Source organism: Macaca fascicularis, chromosome 11 (assembly GCF_037993035.2).
Source record: "Macaca fascicularis isolate 582-1 chromosome 11, T2T-MFA8v1.1".
Lineage (NCBI taxonomy): Eukaryota > Metazoa > Chordata > Mammalia > Primates > Cercopithecidae > Macaca > Macaca fascicularis.
The window spans coordinates 8,217,819-8,244,143 of NC_088385.1; the positions used below are offsets into that span (position 1 = coordinate 8,217,819).

The 26,325-nt window shown below is 41.2% G+C and overlaps 1 long non-coding RNA gene and 1 pseudogene across 1 annotated transcript in view; one reads left to right on the forward strand and one right to left on the reverse strand.

Annotated features, from left to right (window-relative positions):
* LOC141408018 (uncharacterized) overlaps window positions 1-26,325 on the reverse strand; it is a 75,154-nt gene that overhangs the window by 10,601 nt on the left and 38,228 nt on the right. The window lies entirely within an intron of this gene.
* On the forward strand, window positions 216-2,207 carry LOC102141676 (eukaryotic translation initiation factor 4B pseudogene; annotated as a pseudogene).

Below are 26,325 nucleotides of genomic sequence, written 5' to 3' on the forward strand. Positions count from 1 at the left end.
AAATTTTATTTGGAAATATCATTATAAACTCAATTTTTAAAAAATTATATTTCCTAGCTCTGTGTACCAGAAGTCCTGGAAGCAGTGGCATCTAATAGTAAGATGCCATTGCTTCTGGAGCCCAAATCTTGATTTCTAAACATCATTCTTGATATAAGGGGCTCCTTGGTAAAAATATCTCCACAGGTGGAGCACAAAAAATACCAGGCGAGCTTTTTTTTTGCCTTCTCTTTCCCTCTCCCAACATGGCAGCCTCAGCAAAAAAGAAGAATAAGAAGGGGAAGACTATCTCCCTAACAGACTTTCTGGCTGAGGATGGGGGTACTGGTGGAGGAAGCACCTATGTTTCCAAACCAGTCAGCTGGGCTGATGAAACGGATGATCTGGAAGGAGATGTTTCAACAACGTGGCACAGTAATGACGACGATGTGTACAGGGCGCCTCCAATTGACCGTTCCATCCTTCCCACTGCTCCACGGGCTGCTCGGGAACCCAATATCGACCGGAGCCGTCTTCCCAAATCACCACCCTACACTGCTTTTCTAGGGAAGCTACCCTATGATGTGACAGAAGAGTCAATTAAGGAATTCTTTAGAGGATTAAATATCAGTGCAGTGCGTTTACCACGTGAACCCAGCAATCCAGAGAGGTTGAAAGGTTTTGGTTATGCTGAATTTGAGGACCTGGATTCCCTGCTCAGTCCCCTGAGTCTCAATGAAGAGTCTCTAGGTAACAGGAGAATTCGAGTGGACGTTGCTGATCAAGCACAGGATAAAGACAGGGATGATCCTTCTTTTGGCCGTGATAGAAATCGGGATTCTGACAAAACAGATACAGACTGGAGGGCTCGTCCTGCTACAGACCGCTTTGATGGCTACCCACCTAGAAGAGGTGATGATAGCTTTGGAGACACGTATCGAGATCGTTATGATTCAGACCGGTAGCGGGATGGGTATCGGGATGGCCCACGCCGGGATATGGATCGATATGGTGGCCAGGATCGCTATGATGACCGAGGCAGCAGAGACTATGACAGAGGCTATGATTCCCGGATAGGCAGTGGCAGAAGAGCATTCGGCAGTGGGTGTCGCAGGGATGATGACTACAGAGGAGGCGGGGACCGCTATGAAGACGGATACGACAGACGGGATGATCGGTCGTGGAGCTCCAGAGATGATTACTCTCGGGATGATTATAGGCGCGATGACAGAGGTCCCCCTCAAAGACCCAAACTGAATCTAAAGCCTCGGAGTACTCCTAAGGAAGATGATTCCTCTGCTAGTACCTCCCAGTCCAGTCGAGCTGCTTCTATCTTTGGAGGGGCAAAGCCTGTTGACACAGCTGCTAGAGAAAGAGAAGTAGAAGAACTGCTACAGAAGGAACAAGAGAAGTTGCAGCATCAGCTGGATGAGCCAAAACTAGAACGACGGCCTCGGGAGAGACACCCAAGCTGGCGAAGTGAAGAAACTCAGGAAGGGACGGTCGAGGACAGGAAGTGAGTCATCACAGACTGGGACCTCCGCCACATCTGGCAGAAATGCACGAAGGAGAGAGAGTGAGAAGTCTCTAGAAAATGAAACACTCAATAAGGAGGAAGATTGTCACTCTCCAATTTCTAAACCTCCCAAACCTGATCAGCCCCTAAAGGTAATGCCAGCCCCTCCACCAAAGGAGAATGCTTGGGTGAAGCGAAGTTCTAACCCTCCAGCTCGATCTCAGAGCTCAGACGCAGAGCAGCAATCCCCTACAAGTGGTGGGGGAAAAGTAGCTCCAGCTCAACCATCTGAGGAAGGACCAGCAAGGAAAGATGAAAATAAAGTAGATGGGATGAATGTCCCAAAAGGCCAAACTGAGACCTCTAGCCGTGGACCAGGAGAGGGAGGGAACAAAGACTTGGAAGGAGTCAGATAGGAAAGATGGCAAAAAGGATCAAGACTCCAGATCTGCACCTGAGCCAAAGAAACCTGAGGAAAATCCAGCTTCGAAGTTCAGTTCTGCAAGCAAGTATGCTGCTCTCTCTGTTGATGGTGAAGATGAAAACGAGGGAGATTATGCCGAATAGACCTCTACATCCTGTGCTTTCTCCTAGTTTCTCTCCACCCTGGAACATTCCAGAGCAAATCAAAACCTCTATCCAGACAAGACAAAATAAAACTCACCATCTCCTGAAGACCTTTCTTACCTTTTTTTAAAAACAAAAAATGAAATTATTTTGCATGCTGCTGCAGCCTTTAAAGTATTGAAGTAACTGGAGAATCGCCAATATAGCCAGAGAGAAAGGGACTACAGCTTTTTAGAGGAAGAGTTGTGGTGCATTATGTCACCACACAGTTGCCAGTGTGATTAGTGCCTAGGGGCCTCCATTTAGCAGAAATGGTAATGACAGTGATAATAACGTCTGGAACCTGGTTGGGCAGTAGGGGAGGGAGGTAGAAGGAAAATTGTGAGATTTCTACCTTTTAGTTTTTATCCTATTGTGGCATATATGAATTCTCAAAATATTATCTGAATAAATTTTCCACTCTTGGAAAGGTAGATTTAGCCTCAAGTTGTTTTAGTCTCCAGGAGGCTGCCAGCCCCTCCTCTTATTTAATTCTGAGTTTTGGGGGCCAGCCTAGGGGGAATTTTTTTTAACCCCCCAGGGGGGTAGCTGGGAGTGAGACTATAAGTCATAAAGAATAGGACTGCATTGGACCAAAATAAATGGGAAAATCGTGGTTTGAAAAGAAGCTTTTGGGAAGTGATGAGTCATTTTGTACCAGGTAATAGGGGAAAATTGTGTGACCTCTAGCAAACACATGAACGGTTATTTCCTGGAGCCGGAAGCACTTGGGGGTCGTGGTAATTCCCAGTGTTTTCTGTGTCATAGTTTTACCCTTTCTAAACACTGTCCTTTTTGAAAGTTTGAATATATCCACATTCTGTTGAAACCTTGAAACTAAAAACTTAGACTCTTGTGGTCATCTTAAGTTCTTCGTGCTGCTCTTAACCTCCCAAAAAGCAGTCTCTTAAGTCACATAGATGATGTCTTGGGCATTTTCTCTCTCAGCCATGGAGAGCTGTGAAAGGAAGAATCGCTGCTTTTCTCAAGCAAATCGGTTTCTTGACGTCTTTTGGTTCTCACTCCTTGCCTGCTCCTGATGCTTTGACCCCTTTTATAGATCAGAGTGCTCTAGAATAATGGATGGTCTTGGATGGTGGATAAATAGGGACAGGGACAGTTAAATTGGGAGCCTTTTTTACAACCTTGATGAGTTTTTCCCCCCCACGTTTCCTTCTCCACTGAAATGCTACACCAATGCTTGTTGGATTCATGAGGTAGCCAGAACAATGTGTTGTTTTTCTTTATTATTTTTTTTAAAGCTTCCCTTGAGAGAATAAATGGTAATGGAGAGAACTATTTAACAAGGTCCTGGTTTCTCTTGCAACACAGTAGCTAAACTTGCCTGCTTGTATGTGCATTTTTGTAGGGATCGGCTTGGTAGACAGTATTAGCAGAGAAACGACACCTTGATCTTGGTTTGCAAGCCCGTCTCCCATCAGTCCTAGATTAGGCCCTGTTCATCCATGCAGGGGTGTTGGTTTATGCGTGCTGCAGCAGTGGGCATAATATAATTTACCCAGTTGACAAAGGTGTGTACCAAGTGAATTTAAATAATTGGTGTGGATTGGCCAGTAGCTAAGAAGTGGGCTTTTAAAGAGTGTTGAAGATTGAAAGGTTTATTTATTTATTTATTTATTTTTAAAATTTTTTTTTAAAAAGGAAAAACCATTGATTGTAGATAATGAAAAGCTAGGGTTTGCCCTCTTCATGTCTACTCTCCTTCCAAATAGTTATATCCAAAACTGTTTTTCCCTCTCCCCTGCCTTGTCCCCCCTATTAAAATAGAAATGGGGATTAATGTCCCGCTCCTGAATACATGTAAAATTTGTACAAAAATATCTTCTATGAAAATGATTTGTAATCTGTAGACTTATTACCTGGGAGATGTCTTGATGTAAAATCCCATCCTTTGGGTTGTGGGTTTTTTGTTTTCTCCAAATAAATCTGATCTTTAAAGTTCAAACAAACAAACAAACAAACAAAATACCAGGCGAAACTGGGACTTCTTTCTGCATCAGAAAGTAAACAAGTGATCAAAAAATGATATTGATATGTCAAAAGGATACAAAAATCAACTAGAGAGAGCTCTCACTGGCCAAATTTGAGACAATTTATGTATCAAAAAGAATAATCAAGGCAATTGGTTAAAAAAAACAACATAGAATCTTTAACATTCCGAGTCTACAGTGATACTCAGGGTGGACTGGGGGATGAAAGGGTGGAGGGAGAAAAATTATTTTTAGAGGAAAACTCTGGTTAGTAAAAGTAGAAGGAGTAATAGAATTTAGAAATCAACATTTTGCAGTTTCCAATGATTGATTCAGGTAAGGATCATAATTGGATGCTATGTCCTCTAGGTGAAAGTTACACTTGTAAAATGTGGCTGACACCATCTGAACCAACTGAACAAATTTAACATCATCAATAGTGGGACAATCTGACATCATGTGCCTAGTAAGATGGTGCAATGCATTATACATGGATTATTTATGAAAAGTCCTGCTAAAAGTGTTTAGCCTGAATCTAATCTGGCTCCAGCTTAATTTAAACCTAAGTCTGTGAAAGTTTTAAAATATATTACCCATTTCCCTCCAGAAAGATGACCTCAATTTGCACTCTCAGCAAAGTAGTAGACTGCCAGTTTCCCTGAACAAGTTAATTGAGACCACGAGGACAAAAAAATACACATGCAATATGTGAGATCCTCATCAAGACAACTGACCTGGATTCTTCTCAAAGACAATGGGGAATAAAAGCAAGAGAATTTTTCTACATTGCAGGAGACCTACTTGAATCCTGGATTTTTAAAAAAGCTATAAAAGACATTTTGGGACAATTGACATTTTTAGTGTGGAATGGTTATAAATGATATTTAGGAATTATGAATGTCTTCGATGTGAAAATATCTAAGGTCATAATATTCTCCTATTATGGCTATGTGGGAGGATGTCCTCATGTTTTAAAGATGAATGCTGAAGAATTTAAAAAAGAAAATAATGTCTGCAACTTACTTTCAAATGGTTTAGAAAAATCATGTAAATAGGGCAAAAAGTGAAAATACCCCCAATTCTTCTGACTCCGAAGGTCCACAAAACATACTTGAAAAGCCACTGGGCTACGCAATGAACAATCTGGATTCCCCAAATGAGTACTTATGATGGTGGCTGGGTGGAGCTCCTGGAAACCTGACATCTATCCATTTGTGTATGTCTCTCCCAGTGCCTCAACACCTGGAGTTCCTTAAGGCAGTTTCATGAATGAATTTGTTCCCACCGGTTCTTTTTCTGACATGTGAAAGCTTTTATAATCTCAGATCCTGTCTCTTTATCTCAGAATAAAGAAAGCTCCCCTCAGCATCTATGTCAACACAGACAAAGGGTTCAATCTGCCAAAAATGCCGCAGCAAAGTCTGGCTCTTGACTACAATTGGGGTGTGGGACGAGGTGGCTTTTTCCTCTGATTTCACAACCTCTCAAGCAAATGGATTTTTATTGTTTCTTTTTCTTCTGTAAGCTAAAGGAACTAGGGCCCTAGGGTGGCTTCTACCACTAAGTTTCATCCTTTACCACCAACTGACTCAAGAAAAAACTGTGCAATAAGAGACCACAAACAACGTCCTGAAACATGAAAATAAAATGCATATATTTTCACCTGAATATTTAGAACAATAGGACTTAGCATTAGAAGACTGGGTTCAGATCCTGATTCTGCTTTTAACAAGTATTGGACGGGTTATGGACAAACTCACACCCTGTTAAGTCTCAGTCATTTCACCTGTAAAACTGGGGGGCTAATGATAATAATAGCTATGAAAATAAAATGAAGAATAACCATGGAAATGAGTTAATGGCTATCAACGTGCTTTGTATTATGAAATGGCTATAAAATGATCCTAGCTAGTCTAGCTAACTGAATTAATAAATGAATAACCTGAAGTCCAACAAAGACATGACTTGATTGACATTATAGCACAAATTCAAATTAACAAATGAACAATCTGAGGTTCAACAAGGACATGACTTTATTGACATTACAAAGCAAATGTATTTATCTGTTCAAGAGTCTCTCTCCTGGGTTAGGACTTAACACTAAAATATGGAGATGAATGAGACTGTCCTCTCAATGCACGTAGATGTATTTGTAGAGATCCATATAGATACATAAGAAATACAGCTGTCTTGCCAAATTTACTGAGTCATCACAGCACCATACTAAGAGTTTGGGTATACTACCTCACTGAAGCTTATCACTGTCCTATGAGATAGCGCCTATTATTATCCCCATCTTATGAATAAGAAAAATGATGATACAAATGAAGGAGAGATTATAAAGGCCTGAAAAATATCAGTGAGAATGTAGGAGAAGGAATGAACTTTAGATTGAGCAGGTTAAATATGCAGGACATAGGAAACCAATGGGATATAAGGATTAAGGAAAAAAGAGATGACAAGAAACTGTGTTGCTATAATTGGGCAAATGTTACTGCCATACAGAGGGAAGAATAGGTTGGTGGGGAAAATGTCCACTCATTTAACCAATATTAACTGAGCACTTAATATGTGTCTGACAATATTATAAGCTCTAGGGATACAGCAATAAACAATATTGGTAAGAATTCCTATCTTCCTGAACTTATATTCTAGGAACAAGAGAATATGTTCAAGAATTGTTATGTTCTTGATTTTCTGAGGTGCTCATTGAACATTTGGGTGAAGATGTCCAGCAAATACCAGGAAATAGTTGGAGAAATGGGTTTAAATCTCAAAAGAGTTGCTTAAATGAGAGATGAACTTGGGGAATCTTCAGTATATAAATGGTGATTGAATTTATGAACATGAATGAGGTCACCCAGGCATAGAATATAGTTCCAGAAGAACAGCAGGCTAAAGGTGAAGCCCCCGCAATGCCAATATTTAAGAAGAGTCCAGGAAAGAGATGAAGAAGGAAGAGTTAGACAGGTAAAAGGAAACGCAGAAGAGAATGATATGATAAAAACCAAGGAAAGAGAAAGTTGTAAGAAGAATTGGTTAATAGTTTCAAATGCTGCTAAGAGATCAATATGTATAATGAAAAACTGAATGTGGCACCCAGAGGGTCCCTATGATTATGGCAAAAGCAGTTTCAGGAGAGAAGTTGGGGCAGGAGGCCAATGTAGTGTGTGGAGGGGTGTCTAGAAGAAAAGGCTGTAAAAGCCTCAATTAAAGTGAACTTTTCTGTTGAGAACTTAGCCCGCCAGCAGGGGCAACATAGTGATACGTCATCTTTACAAAAAATAAAAAATTAGCCAGGCATGGTGACACGCACCTGTGTTCCAGCTACTCTGGAGGCCAAGGCAGGAGGATTGTTTGAGCTCCAGAGTTTGAGGCTGCAGTGAGCTGTTATCAGGCTACTGCACTCCGGCGTAGGTGACAGAGCAAGACCCTGTCTCAAAACAACAACAACGACAAAAAAGAACTTAACCTGGAGAGAAACATTAATATAGCAACAGGCCTAGAGTGAGGTATTGGCTTTTAAGATAGAGGAACAATGTCAGCATGTTTGACTGCTTGTGAGAAAGGGTCAGTAAGAGAGAAGCTGGAGGAGAAAAGAGAGGGAAAAATGGGTGAGGCCACTGCAGAGACAAAGAGGAGGGATCCAGAGCACCCTCCTCCTGACCCTGCGCAGGGAAGATGGGATGTAGAGAGAAAAACTGAGTGGAAGGGAAAGATTGCAAGTTGAGGAACTTGTTGCTGACGGCTTCTGCAAGGAGGAGATAATTTTACCTATATTTTCTCATTTTCTTTTACTACAGGTTTTTGAGACAGGAACTCAAAAAAATAGTTTTGTGAGAAACTATTAGTGTCCTCACTTCATTAATGAGGAAACTGAAGTTCAAAAAGGTTAAATGACCTGCTCTTGGAAATTGCAGGGTCAGAATTCAAACCCAGACATTTCATTTCAAGTTCCCTAGTCTTTCTTTTTCTTAATGATCGCTAGAGAGAGAAGTTTAAGGAAAAGAAACATCAATGCCTTCAAACCCAAACCTTCAGAATGATGGTAACCAGTGAGAGAAAAGAACAAAATGGACAGGAAAACAGGATAGAGCAAAGGCCATAGGTACAATAATCATAATAAAAATAGGTATTTATCTATAGCGTTATCTCTTTTTTCTCCCTATAAAAAATAGTTAAACAATATAAACTATGTAAAGGGGCATGAGAAAATAGAAACTGCAAGACTTGCTTCTAAGGAAATGATTGTTTTGTAAATATATCGTAAGGACTCATCATTAAAATGACATTTTGTAATTATATTAGTTAACGGCAGACAAGAATGATTTATTCAACAAATACTTATTGAGTATCTACTATGTGCCAGATATTGTTCTAAACCCTGGACATATAATAGTGAATAAATCAGACAAGAGCTCTGCTTTTTTGGAGTCCACATTCTAATGAGGAGACAGGCAGGAAATAAGCAAATTAATCAGCAAATAGCTCATGTAAAACCAGATGAGGAGTGCTACTTTAGAATGGGCAGTGGAATGAAATTCTGAAGACATGACATTTGGGTTGAGACCTCATGAACAAGAATCAGTTATATGGAAATCTGAAGCAACACACTTAGGTTGAGGGAACAGTGAATGCCAAAGTCCTGAAGTAGGAACCACCTTGGCATGTTCAATGAACACAAAAAAAGCGTGGTGAGCAAGGGGAGGACAGTGGCAGGAGATGAGGCTGGAGATGTGGGCAAAAGCAGACACGTAGAGCAGCAGTTCTCAATCCTCACTGCTCACCAGAATCCCCAGAGGAGCCTTAAAAATATAGATGACTGGGTCCCCACTCCCAGAGAAGCTGATTTAATGGGTCTGAGGTGGGACTCAGGCATAGGTCTTTTGAAAAATGCCCTGATTCTGATGGATAGCCAAGGTTGAGACTAATATTGAGACTTCCAGCACTTTGGGAGGTCATGGCAGGCAAATCAGTTGAGGCCAGGAGTTTGAGACCAGTCTGGCCAACATGGTGAAACCCCATCTCTACTAAAAATACAAAAATTATCCAGGCATGATTGGGCACACCTGCAATCCCAGCTACTCAGGAGGCTGAGGCATGAAAATTGCTTGAACCAGGGAGGCGGAGGTTGCATTGAGCTGAGATTTCACCACTGCACTTCGGCCTAGCCAACAGAGTGAGACTCTGTCTGAAAAAAAAATTATATATATATATATATATATATATATATGTGTATGTGTGTGTGTGTGTGTGTGTGTGTGTGTGTATCAGAAAATTTTTTAAAAAGAAGAGACTTCCAGAGATTCTGTAGTAAAGAGAATATCAGTGAAAGAGTGTGTGTGGAAGAAGAGAATTAATATAAGTTGAAACTGGTAAGCCGAAGAATCATTTCAAAGAACATTCCCCCATGGAGAAATTTGAGCAATCTTAATTGCCAGACCTCCTGAGAACGTAAAAGCTTTACCTGCCAAGAAAACTTGGCTCAAGAAGCACCAACTAATAAAATGTAAGACTTTTTATCTTCCAAGCTAACTCACATGTACTGAATTGGTAATACGTACCAGATATTGTATACTAAGCAATTCACTAGATGATCTAGTATCTTCACAACAATTTCATGTTATCTGTGAGTAAGACCCGATTTAGAGAGGACAGTACTCATCTTGGAGAGATGTAGTGTCTTATGTAATGGCACACAACTATTAAGTAGCAGAGGTGCATCTCCCTGACTTGAAGTCTATGATCATTACTGCTGCAAGACCTAGTTTGCTGAGGTTACAAAATGGCCAGTCTAATTTTTCAACTACTGCTCTCTAGGAAAGTGCTCTCGGGTTCTGTTAGGAAAAACTACACCAGCCGGCCATGGAGGCACATGTCCTTAGTCCCAGACACTTGGGAGGACAATGTGAGAGGATCACTTGAGCTCTGGAGGTCGAGGCTGCAGTGAACCACAATAGCACCACTACACTCCAGCCTGGGCAATAGTGTGAGACTCCGTCTCAGAAAAAATAGTTATTTGCCAGAGATTGGGAAAGAAAGAAGAAAGAAAGAGAGAAAGAGAGAAAGAGAGAAAGAGAGAAAGAGAGAGAGAGAGAGAGAGAGAAAGAAAGAAAGAAAGAAAGAAAGAAAGAAGGAAAGAAAGAAAGAAAGAAAGAAAGAAAGAAAGAAAGAAAGGAAGGAAGGAAGGAAGGAAGGAAGGAAGGAACTTGGCAGAAATAAAATCAATCTAGAACACTGTGGTAAAACAACTGTGGTAGTTATTACCCAGTTATCCACCCCTGTATTAGTCTATTCTGTTATTGCTATAAAGAAATACCTGATTAAAAAAAAAAGAAAAAAAAGAGGAATACCTGAGACTGGGCAACTGGGTAATTTATAGAGAAAAGAGGTTTAATTGGCTCATGGTTCTGCAGGCTGTACAGGAAGCATAGCAACTTCTTGCTGCTTGAGGGACCTCAGGAAACTTACAGTCATGGCAGAAGGCAAAGGGGCAGCCAGCACTTCACGTGGCTGGAGCAGGAGGAAGAGAGATGGGGGAAGGTGCTACATACTTTACACACTTTTAAATAACCAGATCTCATAACTCACTATCAGCACCGATGGGATGGTACTAACCCATTCATGAGAACTCTGCCCCCATGATCCAATCACCTCCCAACAGGCCCTATCAGGCCCCATTTCCAACACTGAGAATTATAATACGACATGGAATTTGGTGAGGACACAGATCCAAAGCATATCAACCCCCTAGATAGTACTACAATTTCCACTTGGACCATGTGACAAGCTCTGGCCAATGAATTATGAGCTGGAATGATGTACACCATGTCTAGGCTGGAGCACATAATTGCTTCCTTTCCCACACTTATAATGGGCAATCCCACACTTATAATGGGTAGTTCCATCAGCCGGGTCATAGACGATCTCTCAGCTGACCCATGCTGGACAAGTAGTGAGAGCAAAAGATTGTGGTGTTATAGATCACCTAGATTTGGAGGATTATTTATTAGGTAGCATAGCCTAGTTCACCCTGACTGATACAAACTGCATCCTTTCTCTCTGAGTTTGTCTAGAGATGACAAATTACAAGCTCTACTTATGCATCACACATGCCCAAAAAGTGTATGTGTGTGTGTGTTTTGTGTATGTGTGTGTGCTTTATTTTGTTGCTAATAAATCTATCAGAAGTGGAAAACTCTAAGTCCATCAGCAGAAAACATTCCTGTAGATATTTCTTCAGTACAAAGGACTGTACTGTCAGCTGTTCAATCTGACAAGGCAATTAATGAATGAGAAACTCAAGAATACCCACATGCAGTCCACAAATACTTCCCTTGGAGAAAGATGCATACGTGGGCCAAGCAAGGGCAAAAGAAAGGTCCCTAAAGAGCCCACACAATGATGTTGCTCTGGGAGAAATGTATTAATTTATTTAACAAATAAAAAAAGCTACTATGTGCCAGGCATTGTCCAAAGTGATAAAAATAGAACAGTGAACAGAACAGACAAAAATCTCCCTTTTTATAGAGTTTATATTCCAGTGGAGTGAGGGAAGATAATGACATGGCTCTAAAAGCATTTAATTGTTCTAGTATAGACCTTCCCCATTTCTCATGATCTGCTCATCCAGCTGAATAAATGAGAAATGTGACAAGCCCATCACCCCCCACTAACTGACAGGGTAAAGTCTGAAGCAATATATGGTGGGGTAATCCAACCTACACCATCTGGGGCCCTGAAATGCAGATCATTAATTTGGCTTAAACTCTTAAATACTGGTTTCTGATTTCCATTCATAGGAAACAACAGCTCTTTCTTCTTCTGCCTGCACCTGGGGTTCTGCCCACTGGCCTAGAGGAAGAAATGAAATTCATGTTTTGATCACTACATCTGGCACCAGAATCCCTTCATCCACTTGAAAACCTCTGAAGATCTGAGTACTGTTTAAGAGAAGACTCCCTAGGGCAATTATCTTCTCAGGCCAGAAGTCTCAGGAGATAGAGGTTGGAGTCTATGGTAGCACCATCTCTGACTAACTGGTCTGTCTGCATAGAAAATACTGCAGCTCGGCCGGGCGCGGTGGCTCAAGCCTGTAATCCCAGCACTTTGGGAGGCCGAGACGGGCGGATCACGAGGTCAGGAGATCGAGACCATCCTGGTTAACACGGTGAAACCCCGTCTCTACTAAAAAATACAAAAAAAAAAAAAACTAGCGGGGCGCGGTGGCGGGCGCCTGTAGTCCCAGCTACTCGGGAGGCTGAGGCAGGAGAATGGCGGGAACCCGGGAGGCGGAGCTTGCAGTGAGCTGAGATCCCGCCACTGCACTCCAGCCCGGGCGACAGAGCGAGACTCCGTCTCAAAAAAAAAAAAAAAAAAAAAAAAAAAAAAAAAAAAAAAAAGAAAATACTGCAGCTCATGTTTAGTTATTGTCTAATGTATGTGCCATCAGCTCCTAAGAGGACAAAGACAGAGTGACATCCCCTTCCAGTGACAGTTACTATGGGACTGAACGAAGGAGGATGAACACAGAAATGAAGACAAAGACAACGATCTGTCTTAAAAGAAGGGATTGGGGGCTCCTTGTTTCTAGTGAGCAAGGGCCCTGAGCTTCTACAGCCCTTTGTATTAGTAACATAGAATCAACAGGGAGGAAAGGTAACGGTTGGTCAGCTGCTTGATTTATCACAGGTTCACCTAATTGCTTTCTTTATACCATGGGCGTCAGGTGTTCCTATAGATAATCACAAGGAACATTGCGTTTGGGACGTGACTGCCCTCAGCATTCCTTCTGGCGGCAGATGCAGTTTGTTAGTTTGCCATCATCCTGCTTTTGTGAGAACAGTTTGCTGTTGGCTCATATAGCCTCCAGTGGTATACTGAGGTGGTCATGACCCTCATTCTTTTGGCCTCCAACACTTTCCCATTTCCTTTATTCCAATAACTGTGCTGTTGTGTATCTGCACCTTGTGTACCTCTAAACTCTCCACTGAGTGTGATACAAAGTACATTAACTAGTAAATATTTGAGGAGTAAATAATCCTGGGTTTCAACCAAATATAGACTGATGCAGACACATAATGCTAAGTCACAAAAGAGGGGGTCTGTTCAGCTTCCTGTCTTGCCTCATGGCTCCTTTCTGATACTGTGCCCTGCAGGCCAATAATGTTAGTTACTAGTCTAAGACTATACTACAAGGCCTAACGTGGTTAGTCATTCTTGTATTAGTAAAGCTCAACAGCAAATAATGGTTGATTTACTGATTGTCAAATACTATTTCTCACTAAAGGAAACCAGAACTCTTTGGTGAAATGGCTGACTTCAGAACCCTGACAGGAAATGTACAAGATGAACCTGGGACATCTTTTTTGTGCCAGAAAGTAAGAAAGCTTTCAAAGACAACTAAGTCATGTCAAAAAAGGACACAGAAGCCAGCCTGAAGGGGGTCCCTCCTGAGTCACTTTGGGACAATTTGAGCATTAAAAAAAAAAAAAATGACTGCATTGGGTAGAAACACTTTGTGTGTATATGCATATGTATATAACTATATATAATTGCGTATTTATGAGTTCACAATCATTCTTTAAAAACTCACCAGTCACCATTGCAGGTTGCTAGGGTACCAACCTATTATGCTGAAAGTTGGTAATAATAATAAAGACAAAGAATCAAGCATGAAAATAAGGCTTGGTCCTAGACAGTTTACTTAACCTCTCAGAGCTTGTTTCCTCATTTATGAAATAATAGTACTGGTAGTGCCTACTTCACAGGATTTTTGTGAGGATTAGATAAAATAATAACATATGAGATCCCAGGAAATTACAATGTACTATACACATGTAAAGAATACCTGCTATTATTATGTGGACAGTTTTCAAGTGAAACAGATCTCTGATGATTTATAGGCACCTGGTTTTGGATTGATGTGATTATAAGACCTTGAGCAATTCAACATTCTCAGCCTCTGGTTCAAAGAGCTTACCTAAGGGGTAGATTCTCTGTTCTGTATGATTTGCCATTTTCCCTTTGAAATCCATGCGGGGCTAGAATTACTTTAGTTCCTCACTTGCCAGGGATGGAGTATACTCCCTAAAGGCCCAGCTGATGATTAAGCTGCATGTACATATGCTCCCTGGGCTCTCCTGCATCACAAGGTCCCTGGTGCTTATTACAACTGGAAGAAATCTTAGTTCTTCCAGAAGAACCATTAAAGGGCTGGTGGCAATCCAATGGTGGCTTGTTACCTGGCCTTCCTCATTTAAGCAAGTGAGTCCCACAGGACGCCTGTATAACCAAGAAAGAAAGCATGAAATACCTCCTGCTCCTTGTAGAAGGGAGAATCCAGCTCTTACAATCCTTTTGCAGCATTCAAAAACTTCAGAGATTCTCAAAGAGCCAAATGGATCCCAAATGAAAGGGTTGAATGACTTCAGCCCCAAATACTAGATGAAAGCAACTGAGAAGGTGAATTCAGGAGAAAGTTGTCCAGGAATTAGTGATTGTTTTTTTCATGACTTCTCAAAGAAGATGGGGCACTGCCTCACATCCCCAACTGCTGGAGCTGAACATCGTATAAAATCAGCATTAACTTAGTGGGGCAGAGAGCTAGGATTGTATGCCCAGCAATCAATTTCTTGGAAGAGCCAATCCTCTCAACTATATGGCCAACATGACTGCTCCCATGCTATTTCTTGACCCCATCCTCACCCTGGCTTCTGTGGATTGATCCTGTGGTTGGCAATTAACCCTATCCAAAGCTCTTCTCCAGAATTTCTCAAAGTATAAATAAAATAGCCAATCTCTTGAGTGGCAGGCTGCTTAAGATGAAAAATATAAGAATTGACAAAGTCCCGTGTTTACCTCCATGTGGAGAAAGTCAATCTTCGGAAAAAGAAATGCAATCAACCCACATAGAGAAACAGACAAGAAATGGAAAGACAGACTCCTGATGATGTTTGAGCCCCTGATTTTTCTAAGGTCCAGCTGTACCTTGTTCTTCATATGGTTTGACTGATCAATACATTCTTGATTCAGCAAGCCAATAAATTCCCTCCCAATTCTCCACAAGTTGTATTGATTGGAATTCTGTCACTACAACCAAAAAGGTCCTGACCAATATAGTATTGGTTCCTCCCACTTTCACGGTGGGATAGAAACAGAATTCAGTAACCAACTGACCTTTCTATGGATCATCGCCCAACTCTTCTCTGCCTCTGGAATCTTCATTTACTACACATGCTCCAGATCATTGCCAGAGTGACCATCCTAAAATACCTCTTCTTTTTTTTTTTTTTTGAGATGGGTTCTTACTCTGTCACCCAGGCTGAGTGCAGTGGTATGATCATGGCTCACTACAGCCTCAACGTCCCAGGCTCAAACAATCCTCCCACCTTGGTCTCCTGAGTAGCTGGGACTACAGACTCATACCACTACATCCGGCTAATTTTTTGTAGAGATGGGGTCTCCCTATGTCGCTCAGGCTGGTCTCAAACTCCCGGACACAAGCAATCCTCCTGCTTCGGCCTTCCAAAGCACTGGATTTAGAGGCATGAGCCACTGTGCCCAGCCTAAAATACCTCTTCTTTATAAAACATTTCCTGGCTTCCACATTTCTTTCCTCACCACCATCAAGGTATAATCCAGTACTCCCTTCATAAACCTATTCACATGTTGATCATAATATAATCACATTTTCCTTATCCACTCATTGATTGATGAGCATGTGGATTGGTTCCACATTTTTGCAATTGCAAATTGTGCTGCTAAAAACACTTGTGTGCAAGTATCTTCTTCGAATAATGGCTTCTTTTCCTCTGGGTAGATACCCAGTAGGGGGATTGCTAGATCAAAAGGTAGTTCTACTTTTAGTTCTTTAAGGAATCTCCACACTGTTTTCCATAGTGGCTGTACTAGTTTACATTCCCACCAGCAGTGTAGAAGTATTCCCTGCATCCACACCAACATCTACTATTTTTTGACTTTTTGATTATGGCCATTCTTGCAGGAGTAAGTTGGTATCGCATTGTGGTTTTGATTTGCATTTCCCTGATTATTAGCGATGTTGAGCATTTTTTCATATGTTTTTTGGCCATTTGTATATCTTCTTCTGGGAACTGTCTATGCATGTCCTTAGCCCACTTTTTGATGGGATTGGTTTTTTCTTCCTCATTTGTCTGAGTTCTTTGGATATTCTGGATATTAGACCTTTGTCAGGTGTATAGATTGTGAAGATTTTCTCCTACTCTGTGGGTTGTCTGTTTACTCTGCTGGCTGTTCTTTTTGCCACGCAAAAGCTCTTTAGTTTAATTAAGTCCCAGCTATTTATCTTTGTTTTTATTGCATTTGCTTTTGGGTTATTGGTCATGAAATCCTTGCCTAAGCCAGTGTCTCGAAGGGTTTTCTCCAATGTTATCTTCTAGAATTTTTATAGTTTCAGATCTTAGATTTAACTCCTTAAACCATCTTGAGTTGATTTTGGTATAAGGTGATAGGTGAGGATCCAGTTTCATTGTCCTACATGTTACTAGCCAATTATCCCAGCACCTGGGGGTAAGGGTGTCCTTTCCCCACTTTATGTTTTTGTTTGCTTTGTCAAAGATCTATTGGCTCTAAGTATTTGAGTTTATTTTTTGGGTTGTCTATTCTGTTCCATTGGTCTATGTGCCTATTTTTATACCAGTACCATAATCTTTGGGGGACTATGGCCTTATATTATAGTTTTAAATAATGTAATGTAATGCCTCCAGATTTGTTCTTTTTGCTTAGTCTTGCTGTGGCAGTGTAGCTCTTTTTTGATTTCATATGAAATTTAGATTTTTTTTTCTAATTTTGTGAAGAAGGATGGTGGTATTTTGATGGAAACTGTATTGAATTTGTAGATTACTTTTGGGAGTATGGTCATTTTCACAATCTTGATTATACCCATCCGTGAGCATGAGATGTGTTTCTATTTCTGGGTGGCCATTTGGGCAGAAACTGAGCTAGCTGTAGGAGTTCCCTTTCATAGCCCAGTGGCACCTGGAAAGTCAGCAAGACACAACTGTTCACTCCCCTGGGAAGGGGGTTGAAGCCAGGGAGTCAAGTGGTCTAGTTCAGTGGATCCCACCCCAGAGAGCCCAGCAAACTAAGATCTACTGGCTTGAAATTCTCGGTGCCAGCACAGCAGTCTGAAGTCAACCTGGGACACTCCTGCTTGATGAGGAAAGGGGCATTCGCCATTGCTGGGGCTTCAGTAGGTGGTTTTATCCTCACAGTGTAAACAAAGCCACCAGGAAGTTCAAACTGGGCAGAGCCCACCACAGCTCAGCAAAGTCACTGTAGCCAGACTGCCTCTCTAGATTCCTCTTCTCTGGGCAGGACATCTCTGAAAAAAAAGAAAAAAAAGGCAGCATCCCCAGTCAGGGGCTTACAGATAAAACTCCCATCTCCCTGGGACAAAGCATCTGGGGGAGGGATGACTGTGGGTGCAGCTTCAGCAGACTTAAATGTTCCTGCCTGCCAGCTCTGAAGTGAATGATGGATCTCCCAGCACTGTGCTTGAGCTCTGCTAAAGGACAGACTGCCTCCTCAAGTGGGTTCCTGACCCCTGTGCCTCCTGGCTGGGAGAAACGTTCCAGCAGAAGTTGACAGACATCTCATACAAGAGAGATCTGGCTGGCATCTGGCAGGTGCCCCTCCGGGACAAAGCTTCCAGAGGAAGGAACAGGTGGCAAACTTTGCTGTTCTGCAACCTCTGCTGGTGATACCCAGGCAAACAGGGTCTGGAGTGGACCTCCAGCAAACTCCAGCAGACCTGAAGCAGAGAGGCCTGACTGTTAGAAGGAAAACTAAAGAAAGGAATAACATCAACATCAACAAAAAGGACATACACACCAAAACCCCATCTGGAGGTCACCAAAATCAAAGACCACAAGTCAATAAATCCATGAGGAGAAACCAGCACAAAAAGGCTGAAAATTGCAAAAACCTAAAAGCCTTTTCTCCTCCAAAGGATCACAACTCCTCGCCAGCAAGGGAACAAAACTGGACGAAGAATGAGTTTGACAAATTGACAGAAAGAGGCTTCAAAAGGTGGGTAATAACAAACGCCTCTGAGCTAAAGGAGCATGTTCTAACCCAATGTAAACAAGCTAAGAACATTGAAAAAAGGTTAGACAATGGCTAACTAGAACAACCAGTTTAGAGAAGAACATAAATGACCTGATGGAGCTGAAAAATACAGCACGAGAACTTCGTGAAGCATACACAAGTTTCAATAGCCGAATCGATCAAGCAGAAGAAAGGATATCAGTGACTGAAGATGAACTTAATGAAATAAAGCATGAAGACAAGATTAGAGAAAAAAGAATTAAAATGAATGGAAAAAGCCTCCAAGAAATATGGGACTATGTGAAAAGACCAAACCTACATTTGATTGGTGTACCTGAAAGTGATGGGGAGGATGGAACCGAGTTGGAAAACACTCTTCAGGATATCATCCAGGAGAACTTCCCCAACCTAGTAAGGCAGGCCAACATTCAAATTCAGGAAATACAGAGAACACCACAAAGATACTCCTTGAGAACAGCAATGCCAAGACACATAATTGTCAGATTCACCAAGGTTTAACTGAAGGAAAAAATGTTAAGGGTAGCCAGAGAGAAAGGTCAGGTTACCCACAAAGGAAAGCCCATCAGACTAACAGTGGATCTCTCTGCAGAAACCCTACAAGCCAGAAGAGAGTGGGGGCCAATATTCAACATTCTTAAAGAGAAGAATTTTCAACCCACAGTTTCATATCCAGCCAAACTAAGCTTCAAAAGTGAAGGAGAAATAAAATCCTTTACAGACAAGCAAACGCTGAGAGATTTTCTCACCATCAGATCTGCCTTACAAGAGTTCCTGAAGGAAGCACTAAACATGGAAAGAAACAACCGGTACTAGCAACTGCAAAAACATGCCAAATTGTAAAGACCATTGATACTATGAAGAAACTGCATCAACTAACGCACATAATACCAGCTAGCATCATAACGACAGGATCAAATTCACACATAACAATATTAACCTTAAATGTAAATGGGCTAAAAGCCCCAATGAAAAGACACAGACTGGCAAATTGGATAAAGAGTCAAGACCCATCAGTGTGCTTTATTCAGGAGACCCATCTCATGTGCAAAGACACACATAGGCTCAAAATGAAGGGATAGAAGAATATTTACCAAGCAAATGGAAAGAAAGAAAAAATAAAAAGCAGGGGGTTGCAATCCTAATCTCTGATAAAACAAACTTTAAACAAACAAAGACCAAAAAGACAAAGGCATTACATAATGGTAAAGGGATCAATGTAATAAGAAGAGCTAACTATCCTAAATATATATGCACCCAATACAGAAGCACCCAGATTCATAAAGCAAGTTCTTAGAGATCTACAAAAAGACCTAGACTCCCACACAATAATAGTGGGAGATGTTAACACTCCACACTCAATATTAGACAGATCAATGAGACAGACAACTAATAAGGACATTCAGGACTTGAACTCAGCTCTGGACCAAGAGGACCTAATAGACATCTACAGAACTCTCCACCCCAAATCAACAGAATATACATTCTTTTCAGCACCTTATCAGACTTATTCTAAAATCAACCACATAATTGGAAGTAAAACACTCCTCAGCAAATGCAAAACAACAGAAATCATAACAAACAGTTCTCAGACCACAGTGCAATCAAATTAGAACTCAGGATTAAGAAACTCACTGAAAACCACACAACTACATGGAAACTGAACAACCTGCTCCTGAATAACTACTGGGTAAATAACGAAATTAAAGCAGAAATAAAGATGTTCTTTGAAACCAATGAGAACAAGGACACAATGTATCAGAATCTCTTGGACACAGCTAAAGCAGTGTTTAGAGGGAAATTTATAGTACAAAAATCCCCACAAAAGAAAGCAGGAAAGATCTAAAATCAACACCCAAACATCACAATTTAAAAACCTAGAGAAGCAAGAGCAAATAAATTCAAAAGCTAGCAGAAGGCAAGAAATAGCTAAGATCAGAGCAGAACTGAAGGAGATAAAGACACAAAAAACCCTTCAAAAAAATCAATGAATCCAGGAGCTGGTTTTTTGAAAAGATCAACCAAATAGATAGACCACTAGCCAGACTAACATAGAAGAAAAGAGAGAAGAATCAAATAGATGCAGTAAAAAATGATAAAGGCAATATTACCACTAATCTCACAGAAACACAAACTACTATCAGAGAATACTATAAACACCTCTATGCAAATAAACTAGAAAATCTAGAAGAAACGGATAAATTCCTGGATACATACACCCTCCCAAGTCTAAACCAGGAAGAAGTTGAATCCTTGAATAGAGCAATAACAAGTTCTGAAATGGAGACAATAATTAATAGCATACCAACCAAAAAAAGCCAGGACCAGACAGATTCACAGTCAAATTCTATCAGAGGTACAAAGAGGACTTGGTACTATTCCTTCTGAAACTATTCCAAACAATAGAAAAAGAAGGAATCCTCCCTAACTCATTTTATGAGGCCAGCATCATACTGACACCAAAACCTGGCAGAGATGCAACAAAAAAGGAAAATTTCAGTCCAATATTCCTGATGAATATTGATGCAAAAATCCTCAATACTGCCAAATCAAATCCAGCAGCATGTCAAAAAGCTTATCCACCATGATCATGTCAGCTTCATCACTGGAATGCAAGGCTGGTTCAACATATGCAAATCAAAAAATGTAATCCATCACATAAACAGAATCAATGACAAAAACCACACGATTGTCTCAAAAGATGCAGAAAAGGCCTTCGATAAAATTCATGCTAAAAACTCTCAGTAAACTAGGTATTGATGGAATGTACTTCAAAATAATAAGAGCTATTTATGACAAACCCACAGCCAATATCATAAGTAATAATTTTATTTTAATTCTATAGGAAAAAACCTCAAACTTGCCTTCCTTGTTGGAAGTGAGCTGAAACTCCAGAAAAGAGTCACCTGCTTTCCATCATTATGGAAGCTGGAAAACTCACCTTCCTTGTTGGAAGTGAGTAAAACCCCAGAAAAGGAGTTGTACAGCAAAAGAAATCTTAGATATCAACCAAATTTTGGGAGATCAGCGATTTTCTGGAGTAGGGAGCTCCCCAGACCTGAGCAGATTGTCCTATTAGTTGGAGCAATAAAGATCGTTCAAGCTGGCACCAAGAACCAATAGGACATTTGTCAGTCAGGATCACCTCCACTTAGATTCCCTTCCACTGGTCGCCAATTTGTAAACCAAAAAGTATCTGAGACAGGTCTCAATCAATTTAGAAGTTTATTTTGCCAAGGTTAAGGGCAATGCCTAGGAGAAAAAAAGCACAGAATCACAGAAACAGTCTGTGGTCTGTGCCTTTCTCTGAAGATAATTTTGAGGGCTTCAATATTTAAGGGGAAAAGCAGGCTGGAGGGGGAAAGGAGAGGGTATGGTCACACTACAGAACCCACATATTGCAAGAGAAAAGGAGCAGGTAGGTGAATAGTCAATTATATATTCATCTCATGCTCAGTAAATTGGCACTTTACCTAAGTAGCTAGCTGTGCAGATAGGTAACATTTTATCAGTAGGAGCAAAAAGAAAATCAGCTTCTTGTATGACTCGGCCTTCAGCTTAATTTTTTTTCTTTCGGCATAATTAATTGAGGTCCCAAGTTTTTGTTTTCCTTCCACAGATCTGGAGTCAAAAGACCTGAGTTCCAGTTCTGCCAGCAACCTTCTGTGTATCCCATCAAATCACCTCTCCTCTTGGGGCCTTCCTATTAGTAAAATGAAAAGATTGGTCTGTGTACTTTCAAAGACTCATCCAGCCTCAACAATCTAACAGTCTGCAGGTTTCATACCTGGGAAGAGGGAGTACCTGCTTTTAAACAGGCCATTACTTTAATAGCTGTTGAGCTCCTACTGTGTGCATGGCAGACATCCAGCAGTGGTCAGGATGTGTGCAGTCTCTGAGGGTATTAGTTTCCTATTGCTGCTGTAATAAATTACCACAAACTTAATCGTTTAAAACCACATAGTTTATCATCTTACAGTTCTGAAGGTCAGGATCCTGCCATCAGTTTCACTAAGCTAAAATCAAGGTGCCAGCAAACTTGTGTTTATTCTGAAGGCTCAAGAGGAGAATGTATTTCTTTGCCTTTTCAAACTTCTAGAAGTCATCTGCATACCTTGGCTGGTGGGCTTTCCCTGCACCTTCAAACTAGCAGCACAGAGTCATCATGTCACCTTCACTGATGAACCTTCCTGCCTTTCTCTTATAAAGACCCTTGTGATTATATTAGACCCACTCAGATATACTAGGATAATCACCCTATTTCAAGGCCCTTAAGGTAATCAAATCTGTAATGTCCTTTTTCCTATTTAAAGAAATATAGCCGTAGGTTCTGAAGTTTAGTACGTAGATATCTTTAGCAGGGAGAGCCTTTATTCAGTCTACCATCCTGGGCTTAGCTTCATTTATTAAAAGACCAGGAAGCTCTCTTCATATGAGCCTATAAGAGATACTCTTCTCTGGATATTATAAGGGGTACCGATAAACTCTTAAAGTGAAAAGTGCCACCATCTGACCACTGTCACCATCACTGTCACCAACAAGCATAGACTTTGTGAAACCCAATTCCTGTTGCCAGCAACTGACATCCACAAGGGCATAGATAGGCAAAGTTTATGTTCAAACCCTTCAGCAACATTGTCTTAAGATAATTTCCAAATGAGATAACATCAGAACGGATATCCAGGAGCAGCCAGGCACACAGTAGATGCTCAACAAAAGCCAGGAGTTTGGAGGTTTTCTCATAATCTTCATTAATCAGTGAGTTGAGGGTTCTGATATGCTTTTTGGCTGTACTACTTTGGTAGGTTTGCCAGGCCAGATCCAGTTATGTCACAATAATCAAGCATGCCAATGCTTAGGCTGCTGGACAACAACGTTGAGAGGCTCTGATAAAGACCACTGGACAAGGGTCAATCTCTTTATCTTCAGCTCTGTGAATGAAAATAATCTGCTAATGCACTGGGGCTTAGCCATTGTTTGGCACTGACCTATGAGAGGAGGTTGCCCCTGCACTGCCTTTCTCTCCTCCCAGCTGTGTCTTATAAGCTGCTGTCACCTTAACCACAGGTTGTCCAGAGAAACGAAAACTCTCCTCCCAGGGGATTATGATCCTTCCACCTACACGCCAGAGACTTAGGGCTACAATGGCATAGATGCCACAAAAGAAAAGGAGGAAGGAACTGACTTTCTGGCAGATATAGAACTGAGTCTCTGTGAAGGAGTTAACAGCCTTTCTGGATCAATAATATCATTTTCTGGTAAGGAAACAATGCATTTGGTAACATGGAGGTGACTCTAGTAAATGAGAAGTTGGGAAAGTACCACAGTAGTAAGAGAAAAGGCACGTTGGCTGGGTGCACTGGCTCATGCCTATAATCCCAGCACTTTGGGAGGCCGAGGTGGGAAGATTGCTTGAGCCCGGGAGCTTGAGACCAGCCTGGGCAACATGGTGAGACAAAAAATTTAAAAATTGGCCAGGCATGATGGCACATGCCTGTGGTCCCAGCTATTCAGGAGGTGGAGGCGAGAGGACCACTTGAGCCTGGGAGGTCCAGGCTGCAGTGAGCTATGATCATCACTGTACTCCAGCCTGGGTGACAGAGTGAGACCCTGTCCCCCACCAAAAAAAAAAAAAAAAAAGAGAGAGAAAGAGGCATATTGTCTTGCCGTAATTGGATAACTGCAGACCCAACCCTAAAAAACTGTCCTCTGACAGGAAAATAAAATGTTTTCCTACTTCATTAAGGCTGATAGAAATGTAGCAAAAACCTGGTAGTATTTCCTTGCACAGCTTTGGAGACAACAAAGGTGGGCTGGAATTTTTGTTGCTTGCTAGATGGATGGCTTTTTGATAAGTTGCTCACTTCTCAGTACCTCAGTGACCTTATGCATGAAATAATAAATTGCATATACAGAAAATAAAATGCCTGCCTCCTAGTGCTGTTGAAGTATTTAATACGACCACACACCAATTGGTCGATCATTTTTTTTCACTGTTAATGTTTCCCTTAACACTCTGGAAATCACTAAAACTTTAAAAATCCTCTAGTTTGAGCCTTAATTTTACAGATATTTTCTGGAGGTACTTTGTTACATTAATTTATATACAAATTTCAACGAAGATAATGTTTTGAGCTAAAATAGTCAGTGATTGTCATATTTGACCCTGGAATCATATGAGCTTTCTACAAAACCCTAAGTCAAGAAATGGTTCTGTTCAATGCAAAATGGCAGCTTTTCAGAGTTTTGTGATCTCCTTAAAGGTCTATTCACACCAAACCTAATCTGGAAATCAAAAGCAGATCAAAGAGATAAAAAAGAAGTAATGTTGTTGGCAAAAAGATTTTAAAGTTTAATTGAAAAATTCTACTTTATAATATCTTAATTTATATTTTATGACTAATAATTATGTTTGCATATGCAATATCTATTTCACTCTATATATATACAACACAGGAAATGCTGAAATGTATATTCAGAGCTGATCTGTTGACATTTAGTTTTAGATTTGTTGGTATGTTAATTGGGTGTTTTCTTACGATTTAGAAAATTTGTCCATAGAAGCAAGGAATAAAAGAGCAATTCATAAAAAATCATTTTTCAATTTAGAGGGGATGGAGAAGAGATTTGCATTAAAAACTATCCACTATATTCTCTGCACTATTTTCTTTCTTTATTTTTTTTTTTTTGAGATGGAGTCTCACGCTGTTGCCCAGGCTGGAGTGCAGTGGCGCGATCTCGGCTCACTGCAAGCTCCGCCTCCTGGATTCACGCCATTCTCCTGCCTCAGCCTCCTGAGTAGCTAGGACTACAGGCGCCCGCCACCGCGCCCGGCTAATTTTTTGTATTTTTAGTAGAGACGGGGTTTCACTGTGGTCTCGATCTCCTGACCTTGTGATCCGCCCGCCTCAGCCTCCCAAAGTGCTGGGATTACAGGCTTGAGCCACCGCGCCCGGCCTGCACTATTTTCTTTAGGAAGCAAGAATGTTCCAGCTTCCCCCATCTTGGAAGTTTTTCCACTTCATCATTAAACAGACCAAGAAAGGACAAGATAATGGAAGTGAAAGTTAAACTGCTTCAGACTGATGGAGGCTCAGCTCAGTCCCAAGAGCTTGGAGCACAGTGAGAGTGTGCATTATAAGAGGCAGAAACAAGATAACTTAGCAGCTCCAATCCAATAGCTTTTCTTTGTTGTTGTTGTTGTTGTTTGAGATGGAGTCTCACTCTGTCACCCAGGCTGGAGTGCATTGGTGCAATCTTGGTTCATTGCAACCTCTGCCTCCCACGTTCAAGTGAGTGTCCTGCTTCTGCTTTCTGAGTAGCTGGGATTAAAGGCAGGAGCCACCATGCCCAGCTAATTTTTGTATTTTTAGTAGAAATGGGGTTTCACCATGTTGGCGAAGCTGGTCTCAAACTCCTGACCTCAAGTGATCTGCCCACCTTGGCCTGCCAAAGTGCTGGGATTATAGGCATGTGTAGAGGACTACGTGCTCGCAAACAAGACGTTCCCGATAAGTCCTGCTCTTGCAAACCAAGCAGGGCATTCCTTCCCTGTAAACAGGGAGGACAAAGGAGCCAGCTGCAAACAGCAGACCCTGGAGGCTTGTTTATGTGTAAACATCTTGAAAATCCAGAAAGTCAGGGAAAGGTCAGAAAAACAACTATGTATCTTGTGACTTGGCAACATTCCACAAACGACTGTATAAAATAAAGCAGAGCGTACCATTCGAGGCGGCCGCCATGTTTGTCTTATCTTGTGTTGTCTTGTGTGTTCATTCCTTTGTTTAGGAAACACGCGGACCCCAACATCTGGCACAGTGAGCAGGGTCCATGGCTCCATGAGAGCAAGGAACCAGAGGGGGAACACCCCGGGCAGGTAAATAAAGAAAGGGGGACCCACGGGAAAATTATGGGGAATTCCACCTCTCTGGCCTCTGCATATTTGCGGTTACTCCAGGGACTGTTGATGTCTATAGGAGTAGAAGTTAGTTAAAGAATATAAGACTTGGAAGCGATTGTTTGCCCATGTTGAACAATATTGTTATTGGTTTCAATATCAAACCAAAGTGCAGTTAAATAGAAAGGAATGGTTACAAGTGGTTAAAGTCCTGCATCGAGCTCATCAGC